The 16,713-nt window shown below is 40.3% G+C and overlaps 1 pseudogene; it reads right to left on the reverse strand.

Annotated features, from left to right (window-relative positions):
• LOC125524879 (uncharacterized) lies at positions 1-1,335 on the reverse strand (annotated as a pseudogene).
• Positions 1,336-16,713: the final 15,378 nt, after the last annotated feature.

Here is a 16,713-nt window from a genome sequence, read left to right on the forward strand (position 1 = left end):
TCAAATAGTTGGTTCTGATAATAGGCATGAGAAGCTAAGGTAGGGGTGGCGCGTCTGCGATCAAAGAAATTTACCATCTTCGTACAGACCTCGGCAATTCCACAAGTTTTTTCATCCATTTAGTAATAATCAACATTCTCAAACTCAATGCCAAGCGGAGTGCCTTGCAAGAACAAGAATCCCTCAGCTGCACCCACAATGGACATGGAATAGTCATGATACTCCCAGCTAGTTGTATGATCTTCTCCAGCTTCCATTCATGAGAATTATCCTGCAGAGTGGTATGGTGGAGAGCATACCCGAGTTGATAAACAAGAGAAAACATCTCAATGGCTCCTTCCTACCCACCACAACTACATTTGGACACCGATGATCAAAGCTCGGGTCAATGTCTCTGAGGTGCCGATGGTAGCCGGTGAGAAAATTGACCGTTGAAAAATTCAAAGTGTGTGTGTCCGACACCATCAAATGGTCACTCCAAAACCAAAAAATGTGTCCAATAGAAGCAGTCGTGTACAGAGTCAAAACAGACCATGTCATCTAAATAAGGGAGGATGGGGGACTCGACCATACACCATTGCATAGTTGTGGACGAGAAGACAAAGAGGATGAGATTCATTTGGTATCTTGCTATGCATATCACCTTGAAGGGCTCCTCCTTGTTTTCGTAGCTGGTGTTGGGAGCAAGCACATGTTCAAATTCCCAAAGGTAATCTCGCGGCTAGAAATCATTTCCTCAGGTATGGTTGGAAGCACCACATATATGTTGGATAGGGGGTCACAGATAGCAAGGTGAAAGTTAGCGGTGTTGCAACGCTCCCGTTTGGTCCATGCGAGGCGGCGACCTTCATCAAAGAAGTCAATGAGCTCCCTAATCTCAATGAGGATGCTTACTTCGGAGACTTCTTCAGAGTAGCTCCAGTTGTTGACGCACGGGGTTGGAGGGAGATCTAATCGAGGAGGACCCGACCATTACGGGAGTCGCAAGGGCACTAGCGGGGGCGTTCCTCGGTGGGCGGAGCTTAGAAGGAGGTACAAACAATGGTCGGGACAAAGGAGAAATCCCCGGCGCGCAGGGTGATGGCGCTGGCAAGCGGGGACGGAGGCGTGCAGAGCCTGGGTGGGGCGGAGTCTGGTTGCATCCATGAATCCAAGGCTGGGAGGCTGGTGGAGCGCGCGAAAGCGGTGGTGGAAGGTGCGGCCTTTGATGATGCGGTAGAATGTGGCGCACATGGAGGAGGCGCGGGAGAGTGTGTTTAGGGTAGGAAGGCGGAGGAAGATCTCCCCCATGAGCTCATCGAGGATGGGTACAGAGGCCGATTGGGGCAATGCCATCACGACCGAGGTGGAGGAAGGGGATCTAGGGTTACAGTTGGGGAAAAATATTTGGGAGCAACTACTGGTTAGAAGAGGGGGCTCTATGAAACCATTTCCTTTCGAGAACATTATTTAGTTGACCCTCCCCCCCCCCACCCTCACCCCCCCCCCCCCCCGCACAAGATTCCCAGAGCCATCTTATTGCAGTTTGGAAGCAATATACATAAAAATTAGTAGACCATAACAAGTGACCGTGACCCTATCTTTTTGTGGAAATGGGACATGGTAAGTAAGGAAAGCTCATAAAGAGCAGGTTATGCAACATTCATGTATAAGTGCAAAGTATGACTAAAAATGTACCATATGAAAATGCAAGAATGAAAGCCATTTTCTCTCCTAAGATATGGAACAACAAATATTGTATTTCCAATGTAGTACGTAATCCTTTTTTTTCATAGATGGAGGCCCTCCTAAGATATAATTGTTAAACATACACGGAAAACTAAACCATGAATTGGCTGCCTCACCTAGCTAGTTTGACAAGGCAATCAAGCCCAATAGACCAAAATCCCAGTCTATATAAATAATATGACTACGCTTACCAGTTGATCAAATAGTTTGTTCTAATAACAGGCATGGGGAGCTAAAGTAGGGGATGGCGCATATACGATCAAAGAAATTTACCATCTTTGTATAGACCTTGGCAATTTCATAAGTTTTTTCATCCATTTAGTAACAATCAACATTCTCAAACTCAATGCCAAGCGGAGTGCCTTGGAAGAACAATAATCCCTAAGTTCCACCTTCAATTGAAATGGAAGATACTGCCCAGGTAGTTGTACGATCTTCTCCAGCTTCCATTCATGAGAATTATCCTGCATTCGCAAGAAAATGTACTTACCACATCCAGAAACGGTTTCTTATCTGCGGTTTGTCGCTTACTTGATAAATATCATTATAATACATTTTCTCTAAATGGCTATACTATAACTTTGACAAGTAGTATGCAAGAAACATGTCAAATTCCCTTAGATGGCATGTCATAAGCATCATCTCTCATATCAAATCAAGCTCGTGCAGCTATGCATTAACGGTGCCGAGGTTAGAATCGTGGAAGCCCCATTTTCTGACATTTTAAGTTGGCTAATTAGGGGATTGATTGGGTGTGACAGGACACAAACAATTCAAAGTAGCCAGGGGTCTGTCACTATATGTACGGTTTATAAGATGTTCTAAGTTTTTTCCGAATCTCATGTATATCGCACTTGCATCCGAGCAAAAGAAAGACATGATGAATGAAGTATATATGGTGGTTACTTGCGAGGAAGACTACGTGTAGTATGTGTTCTTTTTTATTTACGATTGTCAAGTAGTAGGATGAACTTTATGTTTAGGGTTTAAATTGTTGCGATGTTTTGATGTTTAAATGTTTAAAAAGATCTTTTTTGAGCAAACAAAGTAGAAAAAAGCTCCCCACAGTAACTCTATTTTCATTGATCAATGATAGGGTTACATGGCATTGTGCAACAAGGAGAAAAAGTACATGACAAACATCTTACAATGTGTTTACCCATGATTGCATCCCATCTTTTAAGCTAGGCCTGGCTCTTTTGATGATAGTACTAAAGTGTTCTTTGAAGCTAGATATGCAGTGTAGTAGGTTTCTCTCATTTTTATCAAAGATGATGCCATTCCTGTGCTTCCATATGCTCCAACACCCTACTATCAACCTCTCCTTGAAACCCGTTTAAAATGATCTATGTAATGTGCTTTACAAAACATTGTTTGCATGTTCAAATGTGCCCTATTTTGGGGTACCTATTGGAGTTGGATGTTTTTATGCCCCAAAAGGAGTTTTTAAGTGTCGCAAATTTTGATCCAAACACTTTTGTTGCCCAAAAAGAGGGCACCTATTGGAGATGCTCTTACTCTCTCTTGCACGGATAGGCATATCAACACGCATTGTGCATGCTCACTTATCTCTTTTTTATATGTATCACACCCCACTCTCTCAATCTTGAAACACCAGTTACACAACACAACACACGCACTCCACTGATCCACCCACATACTCTCTCACACACACATGCACAAAAGCACTCCTTCATGTGCTTGACATGAAAAGTGTCATGCTCTATCCCTCGCTCCACATCACTTATTTAGTCAAAAGTCAAGCACAAAAGATAGAACAATCTAGCCACCGAAAGAACATATCCCAAATAGCATCCAACTGATAAAAATTTATTTGAGAAATAAAAAAGATCCAGTAAATTAAAAATAGGAAAACACGTGAAAATACTGGTTGAACAAGAGATATACTTGAGAAAATATTCACAAACATAGGACATGGATATTAGGGTGCTGCGAACATGCAACTTTCTCTTCCTTTTTCAGCCCCTCATCTTTCTACTTGTAGTTGTATATCGTCTCTACCATCAGGGTTTGAAGTGTGACCAAAAGACAAACATAAGAGCCAACTATTTATATGAAAACCAATACGAGAACATATCTACCATTGGCTCCCAGATGGACTCACTGAGGTTTGAGTCGGCATTAACACCGAGCTTCTTTTGCGTAAGTAGTGGAGTATCGATGTCGATGCCCTCACATTGCCTTCATGGACACCAATATCAAGATCCAACAATGACGTTGAGCGGACTAAAATATCTTGTGCAAAACTATCTTGCCAGGTTTATAGGTACACTTTAGTTACTGACTGGTAGGGCTTTGAACGAGAATCAATATCAAAATGGTAGACAGAATGACCTTTCTTCAAGCCCTCACTCAAGGTCTATGCTTCGTCATTGATGTTTCTAGCTTCGGCTTCTTTTGCTTCATCATCGGTGCTTCCAGCATCAGTTTTCTCATTTCCTCGTCGCTGCTTCCAGCATCACTTTCTCCTAATTCCTTGTCCCTGCTTCGAGATTCACTCTCTCCCGATTCCTCATCGATGCTTCCCATTTAACTTTCTCCTAAATCGACCATGTTCTCAAATTGTCCCACTGATAAAAAATATATCATTACTAACTATTAACACCTTCCTGCAAATAATAGCTAGTAGTACTACAGTAGACAACATGGTGGTAAACGAATTACTTACCTGGTGGATTGTAGAAGCTAAAATAGAGGAACATAGCCCATCGATGGTTGAAAAGATGAAGCTCACTTGTGAGCTTCTTCGACCTTAGTGACTTCAGATCAATCATGTAGGTTCCAAGATTTGTGGTTGCACAGATGGTAGCCGTTCTTTCTACAGAGCCAACCAACTCAGTATGTGGGATCATGGGATCGCCTGCAGGGAGATGTTTCTTTAGGTCAACGACTTCAGATCCTGTCCACGTTGCAACCTGGTCGTGACAAACTGCCCTCCAGTACACGGAGAGATTTAATCCATTGAGCTTCGCAATCCCCAGCTGGCCATCCTCTGGCATAATCAGGGCATGAGAGTCAAAGTGGGCGATCTGGATCACAAACGGCAGCTCAATCTCTGATAGACAAGACGTTCCCAAGTCATACTTCAGTACACCAAGACGAGCATCGTGCATAAAAATAAAATTTAGCATGCCTCCGAAGAGCACAACAGGCATCCAAGAGATACTGATATCACTCTCAATAAAGCTAGGTCAAGGGAGGCCGAGCGCTCCAAGTACTCGTCTTTGACTAATACATGATCGTCGTGCCCAACTTCTCCTCGTTAAGGCTGATGGAGACCACCAAAAATGGGCCCGATTGGTAAGCCCCATGGTTGCAACAGTCAACGGTACAAAGCATGGCTGCACATTCATAAGTATTCCAACTATCGCCTCTCTGTGGTGCCGGCAGCTCCCTAGTGTTTCCCGGCATGGGGAACTAGATGACCCAATCTGAAAATAGGACACGGCCGTGGCGGTAGTCGGCCACATTATTGTGTTTATAATGATCACGAGGGATAAATTTTGTGATGGAGATGAAGGGGTGATTGCAGAGCCAACTGTGGAGAAGGCCGAGCATAGGTGGCGTATTATGGAAGGCTCAATAGCGGTTGAGGAAGCCATTACCGAAGAGGAGGCGGCGCCACAATTTGCAGACGACGGATGCACGAACAAAATTCTCAAGCTCATCAGGCGGGAGGCGGAAGAGGATTGCGTCTATGATTTTTCCATGTCCTTGATCTCCAGTGCATCTTCCATATGGTCAAACCGGCAGCCTGTAGGTGTTGGCACAAAAACACGTAAACTATTAGCGGGTATTCTCATATGCCTCCAAAGGCCTATAAGATGCTATCCTATACAACTAAAGGCGTTTTAAATAATGGTGGAGATACTCAAACACCACATTTGCAAGAAAATGTACTTACCACATATGGAAACATTTCTTCTCCGCGGTTTGTCGCTTACTTGCTAAATATCATTATAATATATTTTCTCTAAATGGCTATAGTGCAACTTTGACACATAGTATGCAAGAAACAGGTCAAATTCGCTTAGATTGTATGCCATAAGTGTCGTCTCTAGCATCAAATCAAGCTTGTGCTGCTAGGCATTACTGGTGCCGAGGTAAGAATTGTAGAAGCCCCATTTTCTGACATTTTAAGTTGCCTAATTAGGGGATTGATTGAGTGTGATAGAACACAAACAATTCAAAGTAGCCAGGGATTTTACACTATATGTATAGTTTATAAGACGTTCTAATATTTTTCTAAATTGCATGTATATCGCACTTGCATCTAAGCAAAAGAAAGACATGATGAATGAAGTATATGTGGTGGTTACTTGCGAGGAAGACTACGTGTAGTATGTGTTCTTTTTTATATAGGGTGGTCAAGTAGTAGGATGAACTTGATGTTTAGGGTTTAAATTGTTGCGATGTTCTGATGTTTAAATGTTTAAAATGATCTATGTAATGTGCTTTACAAAACATTGTTTGCATGTTCAAATGTGCCCTATTTTAGGGCACCTATTGGAGTTGGATGTTTTTTATGCCCCAAACATAACTTTTAAGTGCCGCAAATTTTGATCCAAGCACACTTTGGTGCCCAGAAAGAGGGCACGTATTGGAGATGCTCTTACTCTCTCTTGCACGCACAAGCATATTAACACACATTATGCGTGCTGACACCCCACTCTCTCACTCTTAAAACACCAGTTACACAACACAACACCTGCACGCCATTGATCCACCCACATACTCTCTCACACACACGTGCACAAATGCACTCCTTCAAGTGCTTCACATGCAAAGTGTCATGCTCTATCCCTCGCTCCACATCACTTTTTTAGTCAGAACTCAGGCACAAAGATAGAACAATCTAGCCATGAAAAGAACAAATCCCAAAAAGCATCCAGCTGATAAAAAATATTTTAGAAATAAAAAATATCCAGTAACTGAAAAATAAGAGAACACGTGAAAATATAGGTTGAACAAGAGACATACGTGAGCAGATATTCGCAAACATAGGACATGAAGAGGAGGGTGCTGCGAGCATGCATCTTTCCCTTCCTTTTTAGCCCCTCATCTTTCTTTTTGTAGTTGTATATCGTCTCTACCATCAGGGTCTAAAGTGTAACCAAAAGCCAAACATAAGAGCCAACTTTTTAGATGAAAAGCAATACAAGAACATCTCTACCATTGGCACCTAGATGCACACACTGAGGTATGAGTCGGCATTAACACCGAGGTTCTCTTGCGTAAGTAGTGGAGTCTCGATGTCGATACCCTCACAGTGCCTTCATAGAGACCAACCTCAAGCTCCTACAACGAGGTTGAGCGGACAAAAACATCTTGTGCAGAACTATCTGCATTCACCTTGATCACATGTAGGCATGGACAGCGCTCGACCATGGTGGTAAGATCTAGCATGGTGCACCCACTCTCGAGAACTGTATGGAATGCAGCAGGAACTTTTTGGCGTTGATGTCGTCACACTTTGCCACCTCTAGTGCACACTCCTAGAGATAAGGATGTCGAGGACCGAGATGGCTATTATTATTATTATTATCACATAACATTTTAGGCTATAGCTATTATTATGTTTGCTCATATCATTTTAGTCTTTACCGAGTTAAATATGTGTATATACCATAATACCATTTTTGACCATGTTAAATTTTTGTACCTACCCTTTTATTAACGAAATGAACTTAACACATTTTTACCAATACCCGACAAAGTGTTTAGAGGATCAAAAGCCACATTGATCAAAACATCGAGGATGCATAGCTTGATGAGGAACTCTTCAAAGGATTTGTCCGGCACAACCACCACCATCGAGGTTTGCACCAGAAACTTGAAAAAAATGAGTTTTGGTAAGACACACAAATATTCGCGCGACACATATAGAGCACGCTTCACAAAGATGGCTTCAAGGTAGCAATGCGCCATAAGCTGCATTAAGCATTCGAGAGTTGTGCCACAATTCGATGTCCTAGACCATGTCTACGATGTTCTGTCTTTTTTGCGAATCGCATGTATATCTCACTTGCATCAGAGAAAAATAGAGGCATGATGAATGAAGTATATGCGATGGTTACTTGCGAGGAAGACTGTGTGAAGTATGCGTTGTCTTTTTATTTAGGGTGATCAAGTAGTAGGATGAACTTTATGTTTAGGGTTCAAATTTTTGCAATGTTTTGGTGTTTAAATGATTAAAATTATCTATGTAATGTGCTTTAGAAAACATTGTTTGCATGTTCGTATGTGCCCTACTTTAGGGCATTTATTGGAGTTGGATGGATTTTATGCCCCAAGAAACATTTAAGTGTCCCAAATTTTGATCCAAGCGCATTTTGATGCCCAAAAAGAGGGAACCTATTGGAGATGCTCTTACTCTCTCTTGCACACACATGCATATTAACACACATTATGCCTGCTCACTTATCGCTTTTTTCTATCTATGTCACCCCGCTATCTCACTCGCAAACCACAAGTTACCCAACACAACACACACACTCCGTTGATCCACCCACATACTACACACATGCACAATTGCACTCCTTCGCATGCTTCACATGAAAAGTGTCATGCTCTATGCCTCACTCCACATCTCTTTTCTAGTCAAAAGTCAAGGAATAGAACAATCTAGCCACCAAAAGTACATATCCTAAATAGCATCCAACTGTTAAAAAATTATTTGACAAATAAAAAATACAGTAACTGAAATATGGGAGAAGACATGAAAATATAGGTTGAACAAGAGACATACCTGAGCTGATATTCGCAAACATAGGACATGAACATGAGGGTGCTGCGAACATGCATCTTTCCCTTCGTTTTTGAGACCCTCATCTTTCTATTTGTGTTCGCTATCATCTCTACCATCAGGGTCTGAAGTGACCAAAAGCCAAACCTAAGAGCCAACTTTTTATATGAAAACGAATATGATACCTTATCCACAATTGGTGCCCAGATGGACACACTAAGGTCCGAGTCGGCATCAACACCGAGCTTCTGTTTCGTAAGCAGTGGAGTATTGATGTCGATGCTGCTACGTCTTGAGCTTGTGTTGGTTTTCCCCGAAGAGGAAGGGATGATGCAGTAGAGTAGCGTAAGTATTTCCCTCAGTTTTTGAGAACCAAGGTATCAATCCAGTAGGACGCCATGCTCAAGTCCCTCGTACCTGCACAAAATGATAGCTACTCGCAACCAACACGATTAGGGGTTGTCAATCCCTTCACGGTCACTTACGAGAGTGAGATCTGATAGATATAATATTTTTGGTATTTTTGGTATAAAGATGCAAAGTAAAAAGTAAAAGCAAAGCAAGATTAAAGTGATGGAGATTGATATGATGAGAATAGACCCGGGGGCCACAGGTTTCACTAGTGGCTTCTCTCAAGAGCATAAGTATTCTACGGTGGGTGAACAAATTACTGTTGAGCAATTGACAGAATTGAGCATAGTTATGAGAATATCTAGGCATGATCATGTATATAGGCATCACGTCCGTGACAAGTAGATCGAAACGATTCTGCATCTACTACTATTACTCCACTCATCGACCGCTATCCAGCATGCATCTAGAGTATTAAGTTAAAAACAGAGTAACGCTTTAAGCAAGATGACATGATGTAGAGACATAAATTCATGCAATATGAAATAAACCCCATCTTGTTATCCTCGATGGCAATGATACAATACGTGCCTTGCTGTACCTTCTGTCACTGGGTAAGGACACCGGAAGATCGAACCCAAAGCTAAGCACTTCTCCCATGGCAAGAACTACCAATCAAGTTGGCCAAACCAAACGGATAATTCGAAGAGACTTGCAAAGATAACCAATCATACATAAAAGAATTCAGAGAAGATTCAAATATTATTCATAGATAGACTTGATCATAAACCCACAATTCATCGGTCTCAACAAACACACCGCAAAAAGAATATTACATTGAATAGATCTCCACAAGAGAGGGGGAGAACTTTGTATTGAGATTCAAAGAGAGAGAAGAAGCCATCTAGCTACTAACTATGGACCCAAAGGTCTGAGGTAAACTACTCACACTTCATCGGAGAGGCTATGATGATGTAGAAGCCCTCCGTGATGACGGCCCTCTTCCAGCGGAGCTCCGGAACAGGCCCCAAGATGGGATCTCGTGGATACAGAAAGTTGCGGCGGTGGAATTAGGTTTTTGGCTCCTGTTCTGATCGTTTGGGGGTACGCGTGTATATATATGAGGAAGAAGTACGCCGGAGGAGCAACGAGGGGCCCACGAGGCAGGGGGGCGCGCCCCCACCCTCATGACCGTCTCTTTTGTTCCTTGGAGCAGGGTCCAAGTCTCCTGGATCACGTTCGGTGAGAAAATCACGTTCCCGAAGATTTTATTCTGTTTGGACTCCATTTGATATTCCGTTTCTTTGAAACACTGAAATAGGCAAAAAAACAACAATTTGGGCTGGGCCTCCGGTTAATAGGTTAGTCCCAAAAATAATATAAAAATGGAAAATAAAGCCCAATATAGTCCAAAACAGTAGATAATATAGCATGGAGCAATCAAAAATTATAGATACGTTGGAGACGTATCAGGCATCCCCAAGCTTAATTCCTGCTCGTCCTCGAGTAGGTAAATGATAAAAAAGAGAATTTTTGATGCGGAGTGCTACTTGGCATAATTTCAATGCAAATCTTCTTAATTGTGGTATGAATATTCAGATTAGAAAGATTCAAGACAAAATTTTATATTGACATAAAAAATAATAATACTTCAAGCATACTAATAAAGCAATTATGTCTTCTCAAAATAACATGGCCAAAGAAAGTTATCCCTACAAAATCATATAGTTTGGCTATGCTCTATCTTCACCACACAAAATATTTAAATCATGCACAACCCCGATGACAAGACAAGCAATTGTTTCATACTCTAACTTTTTCAAAACTTTTTCAATCTTCACGCAATACATGAGCGTGAGCCATGGATATAGCACTATAGGTGGAATAGAATGGTGGTTGCGGAGAAGACAAAAAGGAGAAGATAGTCTCACATAAACTAGGCATATCAACGGGCTATGGAGATTCCCATCAATAGATATCAATGTGAGTGAGTAGGGATTGCCATGAAACAGATGCACTAGAGCTATAAGTATATGAAAGCTCAAAAAGAAACTAAGTGGGTGTGCATCCAACTTGCTTGCTCATGAAGACCTAGGGCAATTTGAGGAAGCCCATCATTGGAATATACAAGCCAAGTTCTATAATTAAAAATTCCCACTAGTATATGAAAGTGATAACATGAGAGGCTCTCTACTATGAAGATCATGGTGCTACTTTGAAGCACAAGTGTGGTAAAAGGATAGTAACATTGTCCCTTCTCTCTTTTTCTATCATTTTTTTATATTTTTTGTTTGGGCCTTTTCTCTTTTTTATGGCCTCTTTTTATTTGGGCTTCTTTGGCCTCTTTTATTTATTTTTCATCCAGAGTCTCATCCCGACTTATGGGGGAATCATAGTCTCCATCATTCTTTCCTCACTGGGACAATGCTCTAATAATGATGATCATCACACTTTTATTTTTATTATAACTCAACAATTACAACTCGATACTTAGAACAAAATATGACTCTATGTGAATGCATCCGGCGGTGTACCGGGATATGCAATATGACAATGATGGAGTGTGTGTCATGATAAACGGAACAGTGGAAAGTTGCATGGCAATATATCTCGGAATGGCTATGGAAATGCCATAATAGGTAGGTATGGTGGCTGTTTTGAGGAAGGTGTATGGTAGGTGTATGATACCGGCGAAAGGTGCACGGTATTAGAGAGGCTAGCAAAGGTGGAAGGGTGAGAGTGCGTATAATCCATGAACTCAACATTAGTCATAAAGAACTCATATACTTATTGCAAAAATCTAGAAGTTATCAAAGCAAAGTATTACGTGCATGCTCCTAGGGGGATATATTGGTAGGAAAAGACCATCGCTCGTCCCCGACCGCCACTCATAAGGAAGACAATCAATAAATAAATCATGCTCTGACTTCATCACATAACGGTTCACCATACGTGCATGCTACGGGAATCACAAACCTTAACACAAGTATTCTTTAAATTCAAAACTACTCAACTAGCATGACTTTAATATTATCACCTCCATATCTCAAAACAATTATCATGCTTCAATCTTTTGTTAGTATTCAACACACTCAAAATAAAGTTTCACAAATCTTAAATACCAAGCATATTATTATTAAGAAAATTACCATGCTATTAAGAGACTCTCAAAATAATTTAAGTGAAGCATGACAGATCAATAGTTTCTTTAAAACAAATCCACCACCGTCTCTAAAAGATCTAAGTGAAGCACATAGAGCAAAATTATGTAGGTCAAAAGATATAAGTGAAGCACATAGGCAAAACTACTTAGCTCAAAAAGATACAAGTGAAGCACATAGAGTATTCTATCAAATTTTAATTCATGTATGGCTCTCTCAAAAGGTGTGTACAGCAAGGATGGTTGTGGCATACTAATACACAAAGACACAAATAATACAAGACGCTCCAAGCAAAACACATATCATGTTGGTGAATAAAAATATAGCTCCAAGTAAATTACCGATGGAAGTGGACGAAAGAGGGGATGCCTTCCGGGGCATCCCCAAGCTTTGACTTTTTGGTGTCCTTGGATTATCTTGGGGGTTCCATGGTCATCCCCAAGCTTAGGCTCCTGCCACTCCTTGTTCCATGATACATCAAAAGAATTCACCCAAAACTTGAAAACTTCACAACACAAAACTCAAAATAGAAAACTCGTGAGCTCCGTTAGCGAAAGAAAACAAAAGACCACTTCAAGGTACTGTAATGAACTCATTATTTATTTATATTGGTGTTAAAACTACTGTATTCCAACTTCTCTATGGATTATAAACTATTTTACTAGCCATAGATTCATCAAAATAAGCAAACAACACACGAAAAACAGAATCTGTCAAAAACAGAACAGTCTGTAGTAATCTGTAGCTAGCGCAAGATCTGGAACCCCAAAAATTCTAAAATAAATTTCTGGACGTGAGGAATTTATCTATTAATAATCTTCAAAAATAATTAACTAAATATCACTCTTCAAATAAAAATGACAGCAGTTCTCTTGAGCGCTAAAGTTTCTGTTTTTTACAGCAAGTTCAACAAGACTTTCCCCAAGTCTTCCCAACGGTTCTACTTGGCACAAACACTAATTAAACACAAAAAATACAACATAAACAGAGGATAAATAATTTATTTATTACTAAGCAGGAGCAAAAATCAAGGAATAAAAATAAAATTGGGTTGCCTCCCAACAAGCGCTATCGTTTAACGCCCCTAGCTAGGCATAAAAGCAAGGATAGATCTAGGTATTGCCATCTTTGGCAGGCAATCCATAAGTGGCTCTCATGATAGTTTCATATGATAATTTTATTTTCTTTCTTGGAAAGTGTTCTATGCCCTTTTTAATGGAAATTGAAATCTAATATTCCCTTCCTTCATATCAATAATCACACCAATCGTTCTAAGGAAAGGTCTACCAAGAATAATAGGGCAAGAAGGATTGCAATCTGTATCAAGAACAATGAAATCTATGGGTACATAATTCCTATTTGCAACAATAAGAACATCATTAATCCTTCCCATAGGATTCTTAATAGTGGAATCCACAAGATGCAAGTTTAGAGAGCAATCATCAAAATTACGGAAATCTAGCAAATCACACAAAGTCTTGGGAATAGTAGAGACACTAGCACCCAAATCACACAAAGCATAAAACTCATGATCTTTAATTTTAATTTTAATAGTTGGTTCCCACTCATCATAGAGTTTTCTAGGGATAGAAACTTTTAACTCAAGTTTTTCTTCATAAGATTGCATCAAGGCATCAACAATATGTTTGGTGAAGGCTTTATTTTGACTATAAGCATGTGGAGAATTTAGCACGGATTGCAACAAGGAAATACAATCAATTAAAGAGAAACTTTCATAATTAAATTCCTTGAAATCCAATATAGTGGGCTTAGCAACATCTAGATTTTTATTTCTTTCAATCCCACTTTCATCAATTTCATCATTAAGATCTAAACACTCCGAATTTTTAGAACGCCTTCTAGGTAAAGGAAGGTCATATTCAGTTTCATCAAGATTCATATTGCAAAATAAAGATTTAATAGGAGACACATCAATAACTTTTAGATCTTCATCTTGATTTTCATAGGTATTGGAAGAACACGCTTTAATAAAGGCATCTTTGGAAGCACGCATCCTAGCGGTTCTTTCCTTGCACTAATCAATGGAAATTCTCATGGCTTTGAGAGACTCATTGATATCATGCTTAGGAGGAATAGATCTAAGCTTTAAAGAATCAACCTCAAGAGAAATTCTATCAACTTTCCTAGCCAAATCATCAACTTAAGCAATTTCTCTTCAAGCAAAGCATTAAAATTCTTTTGTGAATTTATAAACTCTTTAACACTAGTCTCAAATTCAGAGGGCATCTTATTATAATTTCCATAAGAGTTGTTGTAGGAATTCCCATAATTATTAGAAGGATTACTAGGATATGGCCTAGGATTAAAATTCCCTCTATAAGCGTTGTTACCAAAATTATTCCTACCAACAAAATTCACATCCATAGATTCATTATTATTCTCAATCAAAGCAGACAAAGGCATATCATTAGGATCAGAAGAAACACTCTTTGTAGCAAATAATTTCATAAGTTCATCCATCTTTCCACTCAAAACATTAATTTCTTCTATCGCATGCACCTTTTTATTAGAAGATCTTTCAGTGTGCCATTGAGAATAATTAACCATAATATTATCTAGGAGTTTAGTAGCATCTCCTAAGGTGATTTCCATAAAAGTGCCTCCCCCGGCCGAATCTAAAAGATTTCTAGAAGCAAAATTCAAGCCGGCATAAAAAATTTGTATAATCATCCACAAATTCAAACCATGAGTAGGGCAATTACATATCATTAATTTCATTCTCTCCCAAGCTTGTGCAACATGTTCATGATCAAGTTGTTTAAAGGTCATAATATCGTTTCTAAGAGAGATGATCTTAGCGGGAGGAAAATACTTAGAGATAAAAGCATCTTTGCACTTGTTCCATGAATCAATACTATTCTTAGGCAAAGACGAAAACCAAGCTTTAGCACGATCTCTAAGCGAAAAAGTAAATAGCTTCAATTTAATGACATCATTATTGACATCTTTTTTCTTTTGCATATCACATAAATCAACGAAGCTATTCAGATGAGTAGCGACATCTTCACTAGGAAGGCCGGCGAATTGATCTTTCATAACAAGATTCAACAAAGAAGTATTAATTTCACAAGATTCAGCATCGGTAAGAGGAGCAATCGGAGTGCTAAGGAAATCATTATTATTGGTATTCGTGAAGTCACACAATTTGGTAGCATCTTGAGCCATCGCGACAAACAAGCAAACTAGCACACAAGCATACAAAAGCAAACGGGCAAAAAGGGCAAATAGAGAGGGAGGATAGAGAGAGAGAGGGCGAATAAAACAGCAAGGGTGAATTGGGGGGAGAGGAAAACGAGAGGCAAATGGCAAATAATGTAATGCGAGAGATAGGGATTGTGATGGGTACTTGGTATGTTGACTTTTTGCGTAGACTCCCCGGCAACGGCGCCAGAAATCCTTCTTGCTACGTCTTGAGCTTGCGTTGGTTTTCCCCGAAGAGGAAGGGATGATGCGAAGAGTAGCATAAGTATTTCCCTCAGTTTTTGAGAACGAAGGTATCAATCCAGTAGGAGGCCACGCTCAAGTCCCTCGTACCTGCACAAAACGATAGCTACTCGCAACCAACGCGATTAGGGGTTGTCAATCCCTTCACGGTCACTTACGAGAGTGAGATCTGATAGATATAATATTTTTGGTATTTTTGGTATAAAGATGCAAAGTAAAAAGTAAAAGCAAAGCAAGATTAAAGTGATGGAGATTGATATGATGAGAATAGACCCGGGGGCCATAGGTTTCACTAGTGGCTTCTCTCAAGAGCATAAGTATTCTACGGTGGGTGAACAAATTACTGTTGAGCAATTGACAGAATTGAGCATAGTTATGAGAATATCTAGGCATGATCATGTATATAGGCATCACGTCCGTGACAAGTAGATCGAAACGATTCTGCATCTACTACTATAACTCCACTCATCGACCGCTATCCAGCATGCATCTAGAGTATTAAGTTAAAAATAGAGTAACGCTTTAAGCAAGATGACATGATGTAGAGACATAAATTCATGCAATATGAAATAAAACCCATCTTGTTATCCTCGATGGCAACGATACAATACGTGCCTTGCTGCCCCTTCTGTCACTGGGTAAGGACACCGCAAGATCAAACCCAAAGCTAAGCCCTTCTCCTATGGCAAGAACTACCAATCTAGTTGGCCAAACCAAACGGATAATTTGAAGAGACTTGCAAAGATAACCAATCATACATAAACGAATTCAGAGAAGATTCAAATATTATTCATAGATAGACTTGATCATAAACCCACAATTCATCGGTCTCAACAAATACACCGCAAAAAGAAGATTACATCGAATAGATCTCCACAAGAGAGGGGGAGAACTTTGTATTGAGATTCAAAGAGAGAGAAGAAGCCATCTAGCTACTAACTATGGACCCGAAGGTCTGAGGTAAACTACTCACACTTCATTGGAGAGGCTATGATGATGTAGAATCCCTCCGTGATGACGTCCCTCTTTCGGCGGAGCTCCGGAACAGGCCCCAAGATGGGATCTCATGGATACAGAAAGTTGCGGCGGTGGAATTAGGTTGTTGGCTCCTGTTCTGATCGTTTGGGGGTACGTGTGTATATATAGGAGGAGGAAGTACGCCGAAGGAGCAACGAGGGGCCCATGAGGCAGGGGGCGCGCCCTAGGGGGGGGCCCACCCTCGTGACCGCCTCTTTTGTTCCT

Source organism: Triticum urartu, chromosome 7A, assembly GCF_056163025.1.
Source record: "Triticum urartu cultivar PI428250 chromosome 7A, HENAU_Tu73, whole genome shotgun sequence".
Classification (NCBI taxonomy): Eukaryota; Viridiplantae; Streptophyta; class Magnoliopsida; order Poales; family Poaceae; genus Triticum; species Triticum urartu.